Raw genomic sequence first — 19,756 nt, forward strand, 5'->3', positions numbered from 1 at the left:
GGGTTTATTTATATGCTGCCCAATCACTGGGAATCCAGGCCGCTTACAACAGAGGGGATAATAGACGGTTCCCTGCCCTCAGGCTTACAATCTAAAAAGACACGACACAAAAGGAGAAGGAAATGGTGGTGAGGGGGAGGGGATCAGGTCCAGCATTCTTCTCTCCCTCTGAAGCCTGGACCAAGGCAGATGGACCGGAGGGAGGGCTCTTCTTCTTCAGGGTACCCTGGTGGAGCTGGGCCAGCCTATTCTCTCCCTCATAGGCTGAAAGATGACAGTTAAGGAGGGAGGAGCCTCTATCTTCAGGCTAGCCCTGATGGAGCTGGGCCAGCCTATTCTGGATAAGTTGGGATAAGTCGTCTTTAATCACAATATGTGTAAAAATCTTCCCGCAATTGCATGACTTTCCCGGGATAATGACAGTTTAAACCCCCAGTTTCCCCCCATGTGATAAACTCCCAAGAGTGTTGCAGTCTGCAGCACAAAGGGTGAAAGCACTCTTATTATCAGGTATACAGAATGTGGCAACAGTCCTACATCACACTTATCTTGTACAGCAGTTCTACAGCATGCTTAAGGAGTACAACACTTTGCCAGTTCAATTCCACATGACAATGCCTCCTGCCTCACATGGAAGGTGACTCCCAAACACTAAAAGTCCCTCCCCAGCCTTTTAGTGACTGGGGAGCCAGGGAGAATGAGGGTACCTGTATGGCATGTGGTCACAGTACTACAGCTGGGAGAAGACATTACCTGTCTGGATCTCCAGAAGGTCTGGAAGAGCAATGGCTGTTTTATTGTCCTGGCTACTGGAGCTGGAAGTTGCTGGATGCACCCATCCTCTCTCAGCTACTGAATGGCTATGGGGGCATGTTCTGAGAGCTTGAATGAGCCTTCAACGTGTATCTGATAAAGTGTTACATGAAGAGAAATTGAACACTTCCCAAATACCCCAAATGGCCTAATCTAACCCCAGATTATATCATCATATATAACCAGTGGGATTATAGTCCTTGAAAGCCAATCCTAAATGAGATGATAGAAATGTGGGACAAAATGTAGGGGAGAACTGGTGTCCTTTGGCCAACAGCAGCAGACAGGTTAGTGATTCTCTGCACAGTTAACAGGCAGATGACTCAGCACCACCACAATGGTGTGGAGAAGTCCTTCCTGCTCGGTTCATGAATCACCCGTGCTTTTGTCACAACCCTAAAAGTCTTCAGAAGTGTACTCACAGCTATGTGCCTGTTCCAGTACCACAGACATTGTGTTCCTCTAACTCTGCTTGTCAATGGGCTCTTACAGTGAGGAATGTAAGCTACTAACCTAATGCTGCTTTTGAAACATTCAATTACTTAGGATTTATTTGTTGCTTTGCTATTTCATATAATCACAATGTGGCTGTCATGCATAACTTTTCAGGAGTTTAATTTTCACCCAGCACTCATTATAATTGTTAATGGGTATTTAAAAATGAAGTTTCTCTCTGCATTTTTTTTGCAGAATTACAATCCACCTGAAGAAATGCAAGAAATGCATGTGACACCCACATGGAGTCTGAATAGGCCTGCTGTGTTAAGAGTTCCTTTGCTGAATAGCTGTGCGTGAGCAAGGGGACAAAGGGTTGGGGACAGTATTAAATGGAGCGATATCTGAAAGCCTATTCTTTGTGACTCTTACAGAACGTGAGGAATTAACCTACAGTTTGGATTCTCTCTTTCTGTAGATGAGTGGATATAGTTGACATTCATTCATTACTTCAGAGAGATGGCATTCTATCATTGGTGTGGAAGACATTTTGTATAGGTAGAATTGTATGTACACAGTGCACAAGCGTGCACACACGCACACGTTACTACTTCCTCCCTCCCTCCCTCCCAGCTTTCCTTCCTTCTTCTAAGAAAATTAAACATTAAAGTAAATGCTAACATTTAAAATATGTTCATGGTTCCAAAGAAATTGATATCATTTCCTTAAATGCGTCAAAATATAAATCACCATCTGTACAAAGAAAGGTAGTCAATCACACACACACACACGCACACACAGAGAGAGAGAGAGAGAGAGAGAGAGAGAGAGAGAGTCCTGAGCTAACTTTGCATTGAATGGCAGCTGGGGTTGCATACACATAGAACATAGAATCGTAGAATCATAGAATCATAGAGTTGGAAGAGACCACAAGGACCATCCAGTCCAACCCCCTGCCATGCAGGAACTCCCAATCGAAGTATCCCTGACAGATGGCCATCCAGCCTCTGCTTAAACACCTCTAAGGAAGGAGACTCCACCACACTCCGAGGGAGTGTGTTCCACTATCAAACTGCCCTTACTGTCAAGAAGTTCCTCCTAATGTTGAGGTGGAATCTCTTTTCCTGCAGTTTGCATCCATTGTTCCATGTTCTAGTCTCTGGAGCAGCAGAAAACAAGCTTGCTCCCTCCTCAATAGGTCATCCCTTCAAATATTTAAACAGGGCTATCATATCACCTCTTAACCTTCTCTTCTCCAGGCTGAACATACCCAGCTCCCTAAGGCATTCCTCATAGGGCACGGTTTCCAGACCCTTCACCATCTTAGTTGCCCTCCTTTTGGACATGCTCCAGTTTCTCCACATCCTTTTTGAATTGTGGTGCCCAGAACTGGACATTACCTTGTTCAGATACTTTCCATTGTACAGATTGACTGTCACGATAGGGACTGTCTAGCACAGAGATCTTTCATTTCTTCCCTTCTCAACAAATAGCTGATGAGTGTGATAAAGAATACGTGCTCAGGCCCACACAAATACAAAGCTGGGCTAAGGCCAGATATTTGAATTATCCAATGCTAGTTGAGAGATTCTGTGACCTACAGTCCAAGAAAGTATTTTTTCTAGGGCTCTGCTTCCTACATGAATTGATATTTCCTATCCAGACATATTGCCTGAACAGGGAGAATGTCTCAGCAGTTTATACTTAGATGGAATTCCCCTGCTTTCTTTGCAATAAATACTTAAGCACCATTCAGAGAATTGTATCTTTCTAAACATTCATAAACAATTGCCATTTCTTCTCACAGTTCCTCACTAACCATCTTTAATGTATCAGTTTAGTGCCTGACAACAGGATGTTAATTCAAGATCCATTTACTTCAATTAGCTTCTGTCATTGTAGCAGTTTGAAGTCTTGGTTCCCCCTTTGCATGAACACATTGACAGGGTATTCTGTGCATATAGGCAATATGTCCCCAGAGCAGAACCTTCATTATGAAGCACAACAAATATCGGCCATGAGACTCAATTATGTCTTTTTAAAAATGGTTTAAATGTTGTGTCTTCCCTTGAGAAAAGACATAAAGAGAGAAATGTAGGAAATGTAGTTGAGCCAGATCTTCAATTCACTCATAAAGCTGTTTGGATTCACTGGAGGTTTTACAGGCAATCATCCTGTTGGCCACCACAACTCTTGAAGTTGTATTTTTGTAGGAGTCATCTTAGAGCCCACAATTCACTATTGACCATGTGACAACTCCAAATCCCTGCCAACCTATCTTATCTCAGCAGAACCCCCACTAAATCTGGCCATTTTCTGGTCAGTGGAGAATGAGGGGAACAGCAGTGTCCAGAACAATGACATCATCTGCAGGGACCCATGGAGGAGACTTGGAGGTTCCTGCCTGTCATTTTTCATCCAGGTATAGAGAAATATCTGGACTTTCCTGCTTCATCTGCTCTCCAACAACCAAGAGATGGCCAGGATACAGCTGAAAAAGGGTTTGGGGGAACACAGCTGAGAATGTCTCTTTGGGGATGGATAGGAGATTATAATAGTTCAGTCTTGTAGTTACCTCTCCAGAATCAGGATTGGTGCCAATGTTTCTTTTTGATTTCATACATCTATGAAGTACTTCACACTACTAAAGTGTCTTGAACATATGTCTTCTGAGGTGAAATTACTTAAATACAAAGCAGACAACAGCAATTCTTTCAGTTAATAACAATAATTAAAAAATAAACCACAGTACTGGCATGAAACAGAAGGATTAGGGAAAGTTGTTAATCAAATTCACACTATTCTGAAAGCAGGGGACTAAGAAACAGCAGGAATGAGCTGGTAGATGTTGAGGGCTGCTGAGTACCATAATATGAATTTTGATTATGTTTAGTTTTAGATTTCCAAAGTATAAGATTTAAATTCTATGTAGCACAGCTAAGATGCAGATATTTTGTTTTGTGTCGTACTTTGCAGTTAACATTTTGTGGCAGGTATTTAGAGCAGAGGGAAAACTGAATTTATTGACATGAATATTGTATATTCTCAAGGGGTTCCAGCTCCTTTCAACAGACCCTTGCATGTTTTTAAGCATGTTTCTGCTTAAAAAACTCCTTAGCCCCTGTGGTGCAACATGCTCTTTCGTTGCTGTTCCTAAACAACATGTGGTGCTGTTTCTAAACAACATGTGGATTTATACTGAAGCTTAAACAATTTATTGCCCTTTCACAGAGGAGAAGGGTTGACAGAGTAATTCTGCAGGGATGATAAACCCATAGCAGTGGGATCATCACTTCCTGAGGTCAGCATGCTTTGAGCAAGTCAGAAAGTGGGAGTGTTTCCCTACCCCTTCCTGATCCATTCAAAGCTATGGCTTTGAGTCTGTAAGACCTGAGCAGGCTATTGATGACTGGGGCTCATAGAGGCCTCCATAAATTGAACCTGACATGATGGCAATTCATATCAAAGTAAATCTGTGGTGTTTTGATACTGTTGAATTTCAGTTTTAATCACCTCTTTGCCACTGGTAAAGAATGATGGGTGAAGGAATTTATCAATAATGGGAGGGCAAAACATTCCCCACTTCTTCTATATCCCATCAGAGGTGTACTGACAGGATGTAGGTCTGCATGCCAATTTTCTTCTTTGCCACAGGTTTTCAAATATTTGAGGACTACTTTTACGATTCCTCTGCAATTAATTAAACACACCCACTGCTTTATATATTTTATATATTTTCACGCAAAACCTTTCATCTGGCTCCTGATTCTCCCCTGAAATCCCTCCATTCTGTTCTCAGCAAGTTCAGTGTTTGATTGATAAAATTATCATGCAAGTGGAGACTAAAATTAATAGCTTTGCTTCTTGGCATTAAATGTGGCATGCTCAACTTGATATTATGGAATTATAAAAGGCTAATTTTGGACACCTTTTAAGCTTAGAGGTAGGACAGGATGAGGTAAAATGCATAATCTTGCTGTATTGCCTACTGTGTTAAAACAGTCCTGTATTTTTAAGAAGAATACAAAAATGAAACAGATGCTTTACAGGCTTTGCACCCATGTAAGGATACTGTAGTAATTCTAAATGGCAATGTTTTACTGTTTAGGATCAAATGTTCTTACTCTGAAATATGGCACTAGCTGGTGGCTTTAGTATCAATGAATCCCTGCTAGGATTCAACGTAAAAGGAGCTCTTCAAGCTGCTAAACCCAATTGCCAAACTAGATAAATAATCTTGGGCAATTCTTTTGAAGTTCACACTTAAGCCCAGAGTGGACCCCTCACCCCACTAATATGGAAAGCACCAGCTGCCTTTGGAAAATACCTACTCCATTTCAGTGTGGGGGTGAGGATTGGTTGGGGTGTGCAGCTGCTGCACCTAACCCTTCTTCTCTACTGCTCAGGCTCTCTCTGCAAGGAGAAAGCCAAGACAAAAGAAGAAGAGAAGGGGCAGGGCACATCTCTTCTGTCCTGTCCTGCTGCCCCACTTTCAGAAAAGGACAAAGGGAGGGCAGGGTAGGCTGCTGCCCCTTGACAGCCCTTTCTGAGTTTGGTAGGGTAGCAGGGGAGAGCAGGGTATTAGCCATAGTGCATTTTCCACAAAGCGAAGGGACATATACACACCACACCCACATGAGGTCAGCCTAGGGTTGCCATATCCTGGTTTCTGCTGGGACATTCACAGTTTTTAACTGTTTTGAATGTCCTGTCCCAGATTTGGAGTCAGTCCCAGCTCCCGGCGCCCATCTCCTCCTCCACTGCCTCCTCCTTTGTTGTCAGTCCTGCAGCGGCAGCATGATGCAAGGCCTAGCTGCAAGGATGGCTCAGCTGGCTAGGCCCAAGAGAAAGAGACCACTGCGGCAGCAAAGCTTCTTCCAGCATCAGGGGAGCCGTGTGGGGCCTGGCCAGCCAGCTAGGCCCTAAAAAAGGAGGCCGCTGCCACAGCAAAGCCTCCTCTAGTGGCTTCTCCACCATGTGGGGCCTAGCCAGCTGGCTAGGCCCCAGAGAATGAGGCCGTTGCCATGGCAAAGCCTCTTCCAGAGGCAGGGGAGCTGAGAGGGGCCTAGCTGGCTGGCTAGACCCAAAAAGAGCAGGCTGCCACCGCGGGAAAACTCCTCCAGTGGCTCCTCTGCTGTGTGGGGTCTGGCCGGCCAGCTAGGCCCCAAAAAAGGAGGCTGCCACTGCGGCAAAGCCTCCTCCACGGTGAGGGAGCTGTGCAGGGCCTGGCCCTACGAAAACATTCAAAAGCATATATCACAGAACTAATATTGCATGTTCTAAAGTGTGATCATTTGTATCATCGTTGATCAATGCAATTTATAAATTCTATCATGTTATTTGTATAGGTGCAATATGTATAACAACCACATTTTGCACCTTACAAATAAAATGATGTGAGAGAGGGAGAACGGTGAAGGGCAGGATCCAATGTGACTGCCAAAAACAACAAAAATATTTACAATCTTTTTTTTTAAAGACCACCTGAAGCCCAGTGGACCTGAGGTAGCTAATTGGGAGACACCCTCGAAGAGTGGCACCTTTAAAATGCTGGCTCCTCGGCCCCGTCCCCAGACCACCTGGTTACACTGGCCCAGAGAAGGATGCGGAGGAGAGCAGCAGAGTATTTTATGCTGACTCTAAAGCCCCCAGCACACTTGGCTGCACTAGCCTAGAGGATAACTATTTTAGACATGTAATTGTTAATAGATCGTTGTTTTGCTGCTAGGAGAGAGTTGGGGATTGTTATTTAGATTATTATGCTATGTCATGTATTTTGGATTTTTGTACTTTGTACTTTTCTATGTATTTTTGACTTCTTGTCTAATTAATCTGTTGTATTATGTTTGCTGTGATGCATTTGAAGTGTGTGTGGGGTGTACTTTGTATTTTGCTCCATTTGCTTTGTAATCCACCTTGATTCCACAAGGAAAAGGCAGAATATAAATATATCATAGTATTATTAAATTATTTGCACGCTGGGCCATGTGTGGTGTATGGTTTCAAAATCATTTCTTGCTTGCCAAATGAGAGTTTTACCCTTCATGAAACCCAGGTGGTAACTACCAAGGTGTACCACCAGCACGTCAGGTCGAAGGCCAACACAGTCCTCAAACAGCAACTTGAGTAGACCATTTCAATGTAGGCTTTGTCTGCCCAACCATTTGACTGTGGCGATGTCACTAAGCCTGAGGTAGGAACTAAGATGGCGAGATTGTGCTTGTCTTGCTGCCCAGTAAACCATATTGTATCCACAGATGAGGACACGGGATCTATCATAACGTACCCTGAAAACTAGAAAAGGCAAAAGTTAATAAGTTTACTTCAAAGTATGAACATTGCACAAATATTTTCTGAAAGCTAGCAGACTTCCACCTTTCAAAGTGCTTAATTGTTGCATCGTCCATCCCAATAGCAGCTGCAGTAAATGCTGCTGCAATGCTGAATGAATGGGCACTAAATTTGACTCCCTGGAGCCCAAGGTTTGCCAAAGCCTTAGTTGCCACTGTACAAAATTGAAATTGAGTCAAAGGAGATCAATCAACATGTTGAAAGAGAGGACCCTGAAACTGGCTCCTTAGGGGTAAATATTCCCAAAAGTCCTGAACGGGACAAAGACCCACTAAAGAAGATTTGTAAAGTAAAGTAAAGTAAAAATTTTATTCGGTCATTGACCAATAGTCACAGAATTATAACAACACATAGTTACAGAAATTGCAGTAGAAATTTGTGGGTTTCTGAACACAGTTATAAATGGTGCCATGCACCCTTATGCAGTCATTTAAAATCATAATAAAATCCTTGTCTCTTCAATTAATTCAGGCAAATCTGGTGCTAGTCACCATCTCTCCTAGAATTCCCCTAAAGGCATACAGCTACACACGATTAAAATCGTTAGTTTCCAGTACTCTTGGATTAATAATTATGTCTTTAATACATATTGGTTTTAAGACATAAACAATAAAATAGCAATCTTGTTAGTAGGCGATGAGTATAGCCAAGGTCTGAAATATTATGTTCCCCATCTTGGTTAACAATCATTTAGCTCAGGCAAATCCAAGGCCGAGCTTCAGAAACCTTCCGAATTCTTTTCCTGGGTGTTTCAATCTAGCAAATTAACAGACTTAAATATATTACTTCCCATTTACCATTTGCGATCGGAGTTTGCATATAATATAACAAAACTTTGCTACCTTAAATATCACTTCGGGTGTCTGACTGTTTAATAGATTGCTAATATAAAAAGCATCAGAGTGGCCAGGGTATTTTCTCAAGAGGGGGGCAATCAACTGGGAGCGGGTGTCTTTGTAGAACTGACAATATAAAACAACATGTTCGATAGTTTCAATTGCGCCCGTACCACATGGACAAAGACGGAATTTATAAGGCACTTTTTTAAACCTCCCTTCCAGTACTTCTGTAGGTAAAGCATTAAACCGGGCCAAGGAGAAAGCTCTCCTAAATTTAGGGCCGTGTGGAACGGCTGCTGCCATATTGTATGTATTGAATACGTATTAGGGTTAGGGGGTGTGGAAGCACCGCCCCTTCCTAACCCTAATACGTATTCAATATGTATTTTTTGGCGGTCTATAACCCGCCATAGTTCCCTTTACCTTTTTGATCAGTCTTAGACCTCCTAATTTTCAAAGTCGCTGTCTGGTTCATCAAAACTAAATCCTCAAAGAATAAAGCCCTGTTTGATGTGTCATTTTTTTATTACAAGACCAGCTCGCTAATTCGTAATGCTCCAAAGAATGTGGTTAAAGCTGTTGCATGGAATAAAGTGGCTTCATAATGGCAGAAATATAAATTAGCCCCATGTTCTCTCAAACCCCAAAGATTCTCTGGCATGATGGGAGCCCTATCGTCATGTCTGATACCCTGAATCCTGGCCCATCCCTCTGAAGTTTTACGAACCCTAAAATCTGATGTGTGATCAATCAATCCCTGTGCCTTGGCAGAGGCTAGGGCAGATAACTTATTTTTAATGATCTGAGATGTGAGCCCTTTTTTATCTAGATACACACAAAACTGAAGGCAATGATCCCCTGGTATAGGCCACATGGGGCTTAAACCATATTCATGACAAACTGCTCAAAAACTTTACATGGCCTTTTGTAATTAGAATGTGTGTTGTCTGAAAGTGAAGCACTTATTACCTTTGCCACCTCATCCCCCCCAAGCATCCACACTTCTTCCAGAATCGCTGCCGGTTTGAGATCCACCTCTGGAGCCAGCTGTCTGAAATGACACATTTGTTGACCAGAAAGGGCATCAGCGATTTCATTGTCTACTCCAGGGACATGGAAGGCCTTGAATAGGATGTTATGCCTCAAAAACTTAAGGACAAACACTCTAACCAGATTCATGACCCGAGGGGACTTGAGTGTATGATCTGTATTTGAGCTATAGCAGTTTTTCATATATTCAGTGCACTGTCCATTTCCCTCCCAACATTTTTATAGACCTTTTACATGGGTATCTGAAACAAAAGCAAACACAACCTCATGACTCCCCTCCTCCCCATATTTATACTATATACACAACTTCCCACACTCCAACACCTAAGACAAAATTATATATCTTTTATGTACTTCTTCATTAACATCACCACATCAGCAATCACTCCTTCCATATATTAACAAATGTAAGCAGCACCTTCATAAATCAAGACTAAAAAGGTGCACATATAGCCTTCCCTCCAGTCTTATAAAAAATTGAGTAAAGTGTTTCCAATCTTTCACAAAGCTGTCTGATAATTTTTCTTCAATAATAGTAGATAGTTTGTCAATTGCTGCCAATTCTAAAGTTTTTAATGGCCATTCTTCTTTAGACAGAATTTTTGAGCTCTTTGATATGTTTAGAGCGGTTGAACTGCCAATATCACAGCATGTATCACTTTGTAATTTAAACTTCTAATCTGATAATTTGATATACCTAATAGGAACAATTCTGGGTTAAACACTATTTTAGTTTTAACATATTCTGCAAGATTTTTTGCATTTGTTTCCAGAATTGTCCTTCAAAAAAAGAAAAAGAAAAGAAAAAAACTACTTTAATATATATATATATTTATATGCAACATTTTCTCACACACAACTTTTTCATGTACCATGTTATAATATCAATTTTCTTTTTCTTTTCTTTTTATCTAAGGAAGACACATTTTTGCACTTAAAAATTTGTTTTTATGTTAAATTATGAGCCAAAAACTGCATGGCAAAATTGGAACAGAATATGAAATCTATGCTTCTTAAGCAGAAGGATATTTGCATATCACTATGCATATTGTTGCTCCAGGAGTTCTTTAGATAAGGAATTGAGAGAAAAAGCATATGTAGATGCCTTATATGCTTAGAAGTGCACTATGGGGTGGGAGGAAGAAAGATATTATGAGGCGAATATATTCTTGGCACACTGCATAATTAAAGATTCTCTGGGATGATTTTAAGAAGCACTTTGACCTAAATGATATTAATATTTCAAACATATTTCAAGCAAATTATGAGCTGCAGTTTTAAAGAAAAAAGCAGGCCAAATGAAATTATTTTTCATGTGTTCAAGAGCTGTATTTTTTTCAATTATCCTAACTTGAAAAATTTGCAGCACGCAGTTCTTTGTATCGAATATGGTGGCTAGAAGAACTCTTTCCTGTCCCACCTTGTTCGTTTTACCAGATGGTAGCTTTCTCCATGGTTGATTTATTGCTGTAGCATTGAACCAGAAGTAAGAAGGAAAGAAACATGAATGAAAGGATGCAAATAAACACTGGGAATTCACACTGGTCACTACCTCAAATTGTGCCACCTGCAGAGAGTCTGCAAATTGGGCATGCCAAAAATATGTGCTTGAATAGTGACTACAACAAATCTTGGGCTAAACCACTTGGATTTTTTAAAAAAATTGATCACTAGGTTATACAACGCCATCAGTATACACAATGGTTTGCAAATGGATGTGATAAACTAGCTTATACTAGTCAATTTATAGGGCTATCTAGCTCTGTACTGTCTAGCAATTACTCACCAAGGTTTCAATATTTTTGTCCCTACCTGAAAATCCCAGAGATTAAACCTAGGGCTGCTTGCTACCGAGCAGCAGCCTTTTCAGCTGCTGGCCATGATGAATGGTCAAAAGCACTATTTAAATACAAGAGGTATAGCCATTCTCAGAATGAAGATCATATTGGACCTGACTATCATGATGCTGTTAATAATGAGAAGCCTCGCAGGAAAAAAAGGAAGTGGCATCTATAATTCAACATTTCAAACAAAACAAAATATGTAAGGATTCAAATCCAAATGTTCAATCACTGAGCATTCAAACACTGTGGATGGATGGAGAAATCTGTCAATTTCATATTCTCTCACATTTTTTAATTTTTTAAATTATTTTCATACTTTCACATATGAAGAAATTTGCAAATTTTTGAAATTTCTTGGTGGATGGGGTGTGTGTGTCAAAAATTGAACACAAGAGAATTCTCATCCATGGCTACCTTGCACAGAAATGCATAATTTGACCACATCTAAATTTAGTTCCTGAATATCAATCAAAGTTTCCTCTTTTCCCTATGAAAATCCTGCTTAACTGATATACAAATGGATCTTATAACACCTTTGAGACTAACTGAAAGAAAGAAATGCATTTGAGGAAGTAGGCTCAAGTCTACAAATACTGATTTTCCAGGCTAACATGGCTATGTCTTTGAATTCTGCCACTAAGCTTAACTGAAAGGATGACATGGGCAATTCACATTTTTCAAAGCTCCTGGTGTGTAAAATGAGAATAGGAATAATCAAAATGTTTTGACAAGTAAGCAACAAAAGACAATAAAACTTTGCCATCCACAAAGGGCTGTGGGAATGATTAGTGACTGCAGATAAATGGTTTCTTTATCAGAGCCAAGGCATATTGAGGTGTAGCTTTCAAGGTCTGCAAAATTTAAGTCTTCCTTTAAGAGTGCATTATCTTTCTGAGGTTAGCCAAGGAAGTAGCATCTAAAAGTTGCCTACTACTCTGCTCTAAAGGGCATTAAATACATGTTCTGAGGTATTTTGCTTACTTGCTTTTCCTTACTCTCCATTAATAATCCATACCTCTCATTCTAATATTCACAGAGAGGAGCATATGTGCTGATGTGCTGTCTATTCTTGGTTTTTAAAATTCTCAGTTTGTTACGTACAACAATATATATTATATATTATATACACAGTTATTCAGAGGAATTCATCCTGCAATGAGGATGGGGTTCCGCCCACACATTTTTTTTGATCGAGTAAAGTGTCTGTGTCTCTGCTATCCTTTTCTTATGGACATTTAACTTTGATTTATTGTTGCCAATTGAGGGGGCTGGAATACACAGAAGGAGAAGAACTGTAGCAGCCTCTTCTGCAGAGCATCTCTGGTACCATTCTGTTTCTTCTCTTCCCTTTATGTCTGAGGTCTGCTCCCTCTTTATCCTTCTCTCACCTTCCTCTTCCTCTTCCTTATCACCCCCCCCCCCAAAGAAACACATACAAACATAGTCAAAAGAGCAATGTGGAGCTTTCCTCCTGAGATCCTCCACCTCAAACTGCCATATGGGTTTAATGTATAATGCATGAGAAGCTGCACAAGCAACGGCTGATTCAGAAAGGAGAGTGGCAGAGGCTGGGCTCAGGAGGCACTAATAATTAGAAAATCAAACAGCATTTCACTGTTGTTCTAGTCATTTCATTGCAATTTAATAAGCCCAGCTCAAACACTTCCATTTTAACCCCCAAAAGATATTGTCACCTTTCCCCATCACAGTACAACTATTGCCCAAATACATTTCTTTGCTACTGCTGATCAGATTCATTTGTCTTTCTTTGCCTGTTAAAATAACAGTGCACTGAATCTTAAGATATAGAAATTGCTTAAAAGGGAAATTTTTGCTCTCCAAGGTTCTGGACCCTTTACTCCCAGAAGTGTCAGCCAGTATGGCCAATGATAAATAATTATGGTAGCAATAGTCCAAAAGGTTTGGGGCAAATGTTCCATAAACCCATCTAAAAATGACATGTCTGCAATTAAGTAACTATACCATTTTAAAATGCTATTTGAGTTGCATTGGCTTAGCATGGTGAGCCTCCCCATCACTCAGTTTGGTTTCAGTTTGCTCACTGGGATACAGCTACTGTATATGTAAATATATTATTCAGGATTTAAGACAAGCATACTTCCCAAATCTTCTTGCAAATGTCAAGGCCTAGATCTGGGAATTTTTATTTATTTATTTATTTATTTTTGCATGAAGCTCTCCTTCTGAGCTACAGCTCTTCTCCAGAATTTAACAACAGATGGACAGAATAAAATAATGGAGAGCAAACCCATAATTTTCTACCTTCATTAAATGGCTCTGATGCTTAACACACTTACAAGAGAGTCAGCTTCACTGAATTTAGTGTGGCAGATGTCCAAGTCAACATAGGCTCATAGGGTTTCCTTATGAAGGAAGTAAAGACACTTTTAAAAATTTGTTCTTAAGGTAAATTTTGTTGAGCAATGAAGAACTATATCAGAATCATTTTTCATGGCATCTTTGGCTCAAGATGCACTATTTAGATCAAGATACACCCCTTTGATATCTCTGATTTCTACAATCCAAAATCAGTTTCCAAAATTATAATCTATATATATCGTTTTTTGGAAAACATACACTTTTTCCGCCATTGCAGGGGAAGAAAGGTGTTTTTTAAAAAAGTAGATTGAAGAAAGCATCTATATGGTATCCTTGGACTCCTATGCTTTTAGCTATTTACTTAAAACACTGATTCATTGATCTTTGGCAAACAGTCACCTAAATTTAATTTGAATTTACATGCAAATAAGATCTAGAAGATAAATCATAATAACTTGAATGACCTGGAGGTCTGTCAGAAAAAGCTTTTGAGGTGCTTGTTGGGAGTACTTCCAAGAGAATCCAGATGTGTGCCTCAGAACAGAGAGGTGTGGGATCTGTAAAAGCTAGGGCTAAGATGGCAGCCCTTTTGGATTATAAGAGGTTTTGGGACAGAGGACTGCCTTCCTAAGCTTTGTTTAGGTGGAAAATGGAGCAAAGGTGGGTGGATTAAACTTGTCCAAAACTCATTTACTGCTAAAACCTTTTCAACAGTTTTTTTTTTTTAAATCTTTCCTGGAGCTAGAAACAAGCTGAGGGACTGGATCCGTACGCTGGATAATGATCAGGACATAGATTCAATTAAATATTCAAATATTTCCCATTGGTATCATCTGTTAAAATCAAATCACACATGAACTCAATATTTACAGATGCTTACCTTTGCCCATCTGAGAACTGCATTTACAAAACAGTTTCCAAACTATGCCAACATCTATTTTTGATGGCAGATATAGAAATGTTCTGAGAAATGTAAGGCTCTGCTTGTTGGATGTAGGAGAGCTAGAGGATATTTCACTCTATTTACTCTATAGCCAGATTTATCAAAACTTCAGGAAGAGGTTCTTGGGACAGATTTTAACTTTCTTACAGGGTGAATGCTCTTGCATGAAACCATGCTGGTTACTATCAGACTATGATCCTTATGTTACAGATAAAACAGCTTTATTTGCTAAAGTTGCTAAAAATATTTGTGCTAGTTGTTTGAAAGATATTGCTGTAGACTGTGCAAGGGGATTCCCTGATTTTTTTTTTTTTTTGGCGGGGGTATAGATATACATGTACATGTATTATGTATTATTTTATTGGATTGGTTAGAGTTAGGGCACTAGTGGCTATGTTTCAGCACCTTGGATAGCTTGGTTTATATTGAACCTGGATGAATTCACTGCCTCATTGACATGGAACCCACAAGCCACCACTAGGTTTCAGTTTAATGTAGACTTCTTGCATTTCCTGAATCCACTGAGAATGTCCTCCACAACCTTCTCTCAACCTTCTCTAACTGAATGGGACCAACCTACTAACAGCCAGAGTATACCATTTCTGCTTCCTAGCATCACTGTTTGCTAGTAATGTCTCAAGAAAATGAAAAAAAAATTATCTCATTTGGTTGGGACAAAACATACCTTAATAAATTTCTTGAGAAAAATTTAGTTGTTAATATATTTTTAAAAAAGTAAAATAAAAGAATATGGCCAGTGGTTGAATCAGGGGGTACTCCATGACAATTGGAGTTTATTGTACTGGCCCTGAAATGGGCCCAGTGTGTTCTAAACGTGCACACGCACAGGCTCACACAGAACGGGATGGGGCCAAGAACCCCATTTTATCACATGCTGGAATGCCGCCTTTGCCACCGGGCGTTCCAGTTGCATTCCTGTTCTGTCCCAGAGCGTTCTCAGAAATGGCGCCCTCTGGGTCGGAACAGGAATGTAACTGGAATGCCTGGCGGCAAAGGCGGTGTTCCAGCGTGCGATAAAATGGGGTTATTGGCCCCATCCTGTTCTGTGCACGCCCATGCACGCACACGTTTAGAATGCACTGGGCCCGTTTCAGGGCCAGTACAATAAACTCCAATGTTATAGAAAGCCTATAGTGTCACTCTTGTTCTGTGTAGACATTGAAACTAAACATGACTTTGTGGGATTAAACTAGCCTTATGCAACCCACCCAAAAAGTGACTTACTTCCCAAATATGCATCTGCATGTGAAATGGTATCACTTTTGCAAATCCACTTTTGCAACCTTGAACTGAATGTGGGATGTGGATGTGCCACATCAGACAAAAATATCTAAGCACTTCTGTAGGGGAGTTTATGCATGTACCAGCAGGTTTCAGCCAGTGTCACCAAAGTGTTGTGGTTAATATTTCAGTAATGGAAAGGTAGAAGATCAGATGTGACCTCTTGGAAAGCCTATGCAGACACATTTTTGGCTTTCAAATTTTGGACAATAACTCCCACCAATTCACTCAATTTCTCTATGGTAATCACAGCTGGTGAGAGTTACCATCCAATGGAAATGGTCAAAACCCATGTTTTTCAGTTGTTGAGGAACCCTGATAAAAATCCTTGATTGATTAAACATTTTGCAGTTCAGGACCACACAAAATTCACACAAGCTTGTTTTGCACAGAAAACAGCAGTTTCTCACAGGAAACAGGATTTGATGGAAAGAAAATAAAATTTCTATTCAGAAATACTATTTTTCTGCACAAAAAGGACCGTTTTCTATGAAAAACAACCAAGTTCTAATTTTGTACAAAACTGATTCCAAATTACAAATAGAACTGTGTGGTATCTGAAGAAAAAACTGCTAAAATTACTTGTTGCTTCCTTTAAACAGAAGTTTAGCGAAGAATTACATTCCTAATCTGGATGAATGCAAATTGCATGTACCCCCCCCCCCACACACACACACACTGCATTTCTGGCATGAAACTGACAACCATACTGAAAATGAAGCAGTTGTTTGAGGCACTACACCTGCATGATGTAGTATGCTGGCGAATATATGACATGGCAGCATACCCTTTTCCTTTTATTCCACTCCCCAACACAGAAAGAAATATTTCCCTACATGCTGCAGTTTTTCATTCTTCTCAAATTCAGCCACATCTCTCCTAATACTTAGTGCTAAATATAATCACATGGCATAAAATGTGAATAAGAAAGTACTGCACATGTTCCTATATAGCCCTCTAAAAGATCCCACTTCTTTAAGATGCATTATTTCTAGCTATTTCTCATTTTTTAAATCTTGTCTCTCTCATGTTCTTGTAAGCCCCCCCTTCCCGCCCACCTAAACAAAAGAATTACTTCTGGCTGTAATCCTAGATTTTTCTATATACCCCAAATACAGCCTCATAATCCTCACTCTATTTTTGCAAATATTTTGCAAATCCCATTACAAGCTTTAGATGTGGAGTATAGCTGAACAATTTGTCTTCAAGATTTACTAGTGTGAGCTCCTTTTAATGTATTGTATTTTCATGGGAATACTGGGTGGTGTCATGGTGAAAGACTTGCCCAGGGTGATCTATGCCTTAATTACTTGAGATCTGGACCAGAGCTTGGCAACATTAATTTGCCCCCCCCCAAAAAAAAAAATCCTCTCTTTTTCAAGCATTGGTACAGCTACCAGAATCTTGTAGTAACCCTTCTGGGATTTGTCGTTGGAATTATTGCAAATCATTCTACATAGGGCTGCGCTTGTAGAAGCGGCAATTGTTCAGATCAGAATTCTGATTCTCTGTGGCTAAATTAACACGATTGCTGCAGCCCCGATCTGGCACAAAAAGGATTGGTCTGTTGAGCCCCTGTGTGAAACAAGTTGTAGCATAAGCTTTCATAGACATGCTAGATTACTATACTACACTCTTATAGTGCTGCTATTCCACTTTAACTGCTCTGGCTTTCTCCTGTTGCATTCTGGGATTAGAAGTTTAGGGAAGGGCATTTAGAATTCTCAGCCAGAGAGCCCTTGGGCCTCACTGAACTATAAGCCTCAGAATGTAACAGGAGGCAGCCATAGCAGTAAAAGTGGAATATAAGAATGTAGTGCGGCAATGTGGTCTGTCTACTTGCTTGGAGTATTTGAACCACCTTCTTCCATAAGGATTTGACTTCTGTGGTCACTATGACTTCTGTGGTCACCATCAGAGGGTCTCCTTTATCTCCTATCATCCTCAGAAATACAGTCAGTTGGGATCAGGAGAAGAGCCTTTCTACTTCCAATGCTCATAAGTAAATGTGGGAGGGCTCACCTTTCCACTTTGGGGAGAGATGCCTCCCCTATATGAATCACAGGCCACTGCTGCTTTTTGATGGATGTCCATCTAACCCTCTTGCATCCAGCTGCTTTGAGCTCCTATGGGAAGGAAAATGTGGGTGCAATCCATTCAGAAACACTTTGTCATCCCTCCCCGCAATCTAGAACCTGCTGTTTCTTCGTGATCTGAATCCCCTTCCCACTGTGGGAGGACACAGAGCCATGCATCATGAACAACACACACATATAAAATCTCAGCTTGTACATGTAACACTGCAGTTATGTTATGCAACCCTGATGTAGGATCTCAGCCATTCTGTGACAGCGGTTGGCCTTTACCCAGCATTGCCATCAAAAAGTGGCCCATGGTCTATAATTTATGTTACACACACACACACACACACACATTTATTTATTTGAGATGGGTTGGAAGGTATCTTCTCAATCAAGGTTTTACATCGTGTAAGGCTGAAGGAAATGGATTTTTAGTGGTGCCTCATGACATGAATCCCCAGGGAACACTGGTATCCTGATACCACAACTGCAGAAATGAGAGAAATTCCTAGTACTATACAGTGAAGCAATCCAGCTACAAACTAAAATAGATGTAGGGAACTTTTGATACTCCAGATGTTTTAGCCTACTACTTCCATCAGTCCCACCCACAGCTATCAGCAGTAAAGCACTGTATAAATTGTAGTTCAGCACATAGCAATCAGCAGATATATTATTGGAATCTGGTACAATTGTGGGAGAGAACCACTTCATGTTGAGCTGCAAGTTCATCATCAGCAATGCAAACTTTCCATTTAAAGTTTAAACTAAAAGAAAACAAAAAAAAAATGCCTTGATGCAGACTGCAATTTTAGATTCTGTTCTGAATAATTATTTTGGCAGCCTTTCCCACATAAGTTCCACGTACCAATTCCCCATGACAGTCCATGTGTATTTACTAATGAAGTGCTCTCTGGTTTCCTAAATCACCTTTGCTCTCTTAATTATTCTGCTTGAAGATTCAACTTGCTTTTTAGTTTGGGTTCATTAAATTACACCTTTATAGCAAAGTGACAGGTAGGGAATTTTTGTTCCCAGAAAAAAGAAGGAAGGAAGGAAGGAAGGATACTTACTGTCTGGATGACTTGTGTTATGAGAAATTTAAGGGCAATGCAAGAAGGATATGTACATGTTTATGAGACATGCAGGATTCTGGTTCCTTTCTATTAGGGATGAATTAATCCTGAATGTTTTTCAGGATTAAGACCTCATGTCAAATGTTCATGTTAAAGAACAATTTCCTCTGCGAATTTGCAATGTGTCAAGCATTTATTATGGCTACCTATGATGTAATATTCTGGATATCCCCTAAGACATTTATCAGTTCAGATATTATTTGATACAATGCTAAAAGCACTAGCATGAGTGGGCATGTATACAATGACCCACATAGCACTGGACATAGAGGGTGTTAACTGCATGTAGCCACAACCATGAAGAATGCATGGGGAGGAAGCTTACTAGAAATCACAGCTGCAAACCCCCCCCCACACACACACACACTGCATTTCTGGCATGAAACTGACAACCAAAGGATAGTTCTTCCAGATCAAACAAGGCCAAATTCCCTTTTATCTTGTATGTGTTCCCCAACACCCAAAATGTATCCTCTTCATTTTGGAAACTCAGATCTGTCTAAGTGTTGTAAAGTCCATGGAACGTCATCAGTCACAATCAAAACTTCTCATTCTCCCAAACATTCAAAGAAACTCCTCAGTTTAGAAACCTTCTCAGGTTCCATCAGAGATAATCAAACTT

The sequence above is a fragment of the Sceloporus undulatus genome, chromosome 2 (assembly GCF_019175285.1).
Source record: "Sceloporus undulatus isolate JIND9_A2432 ecotype Alabama chromosome 2, SceUnd_v1.1, whole genome shotgun sequence".
Lineage (NCBI taxonomy): Eukaryota > Metazoa > Chordata > Lepidosauria > Squamata > Phrynosomatidae > Sceloporus > Sceloporus undulatus.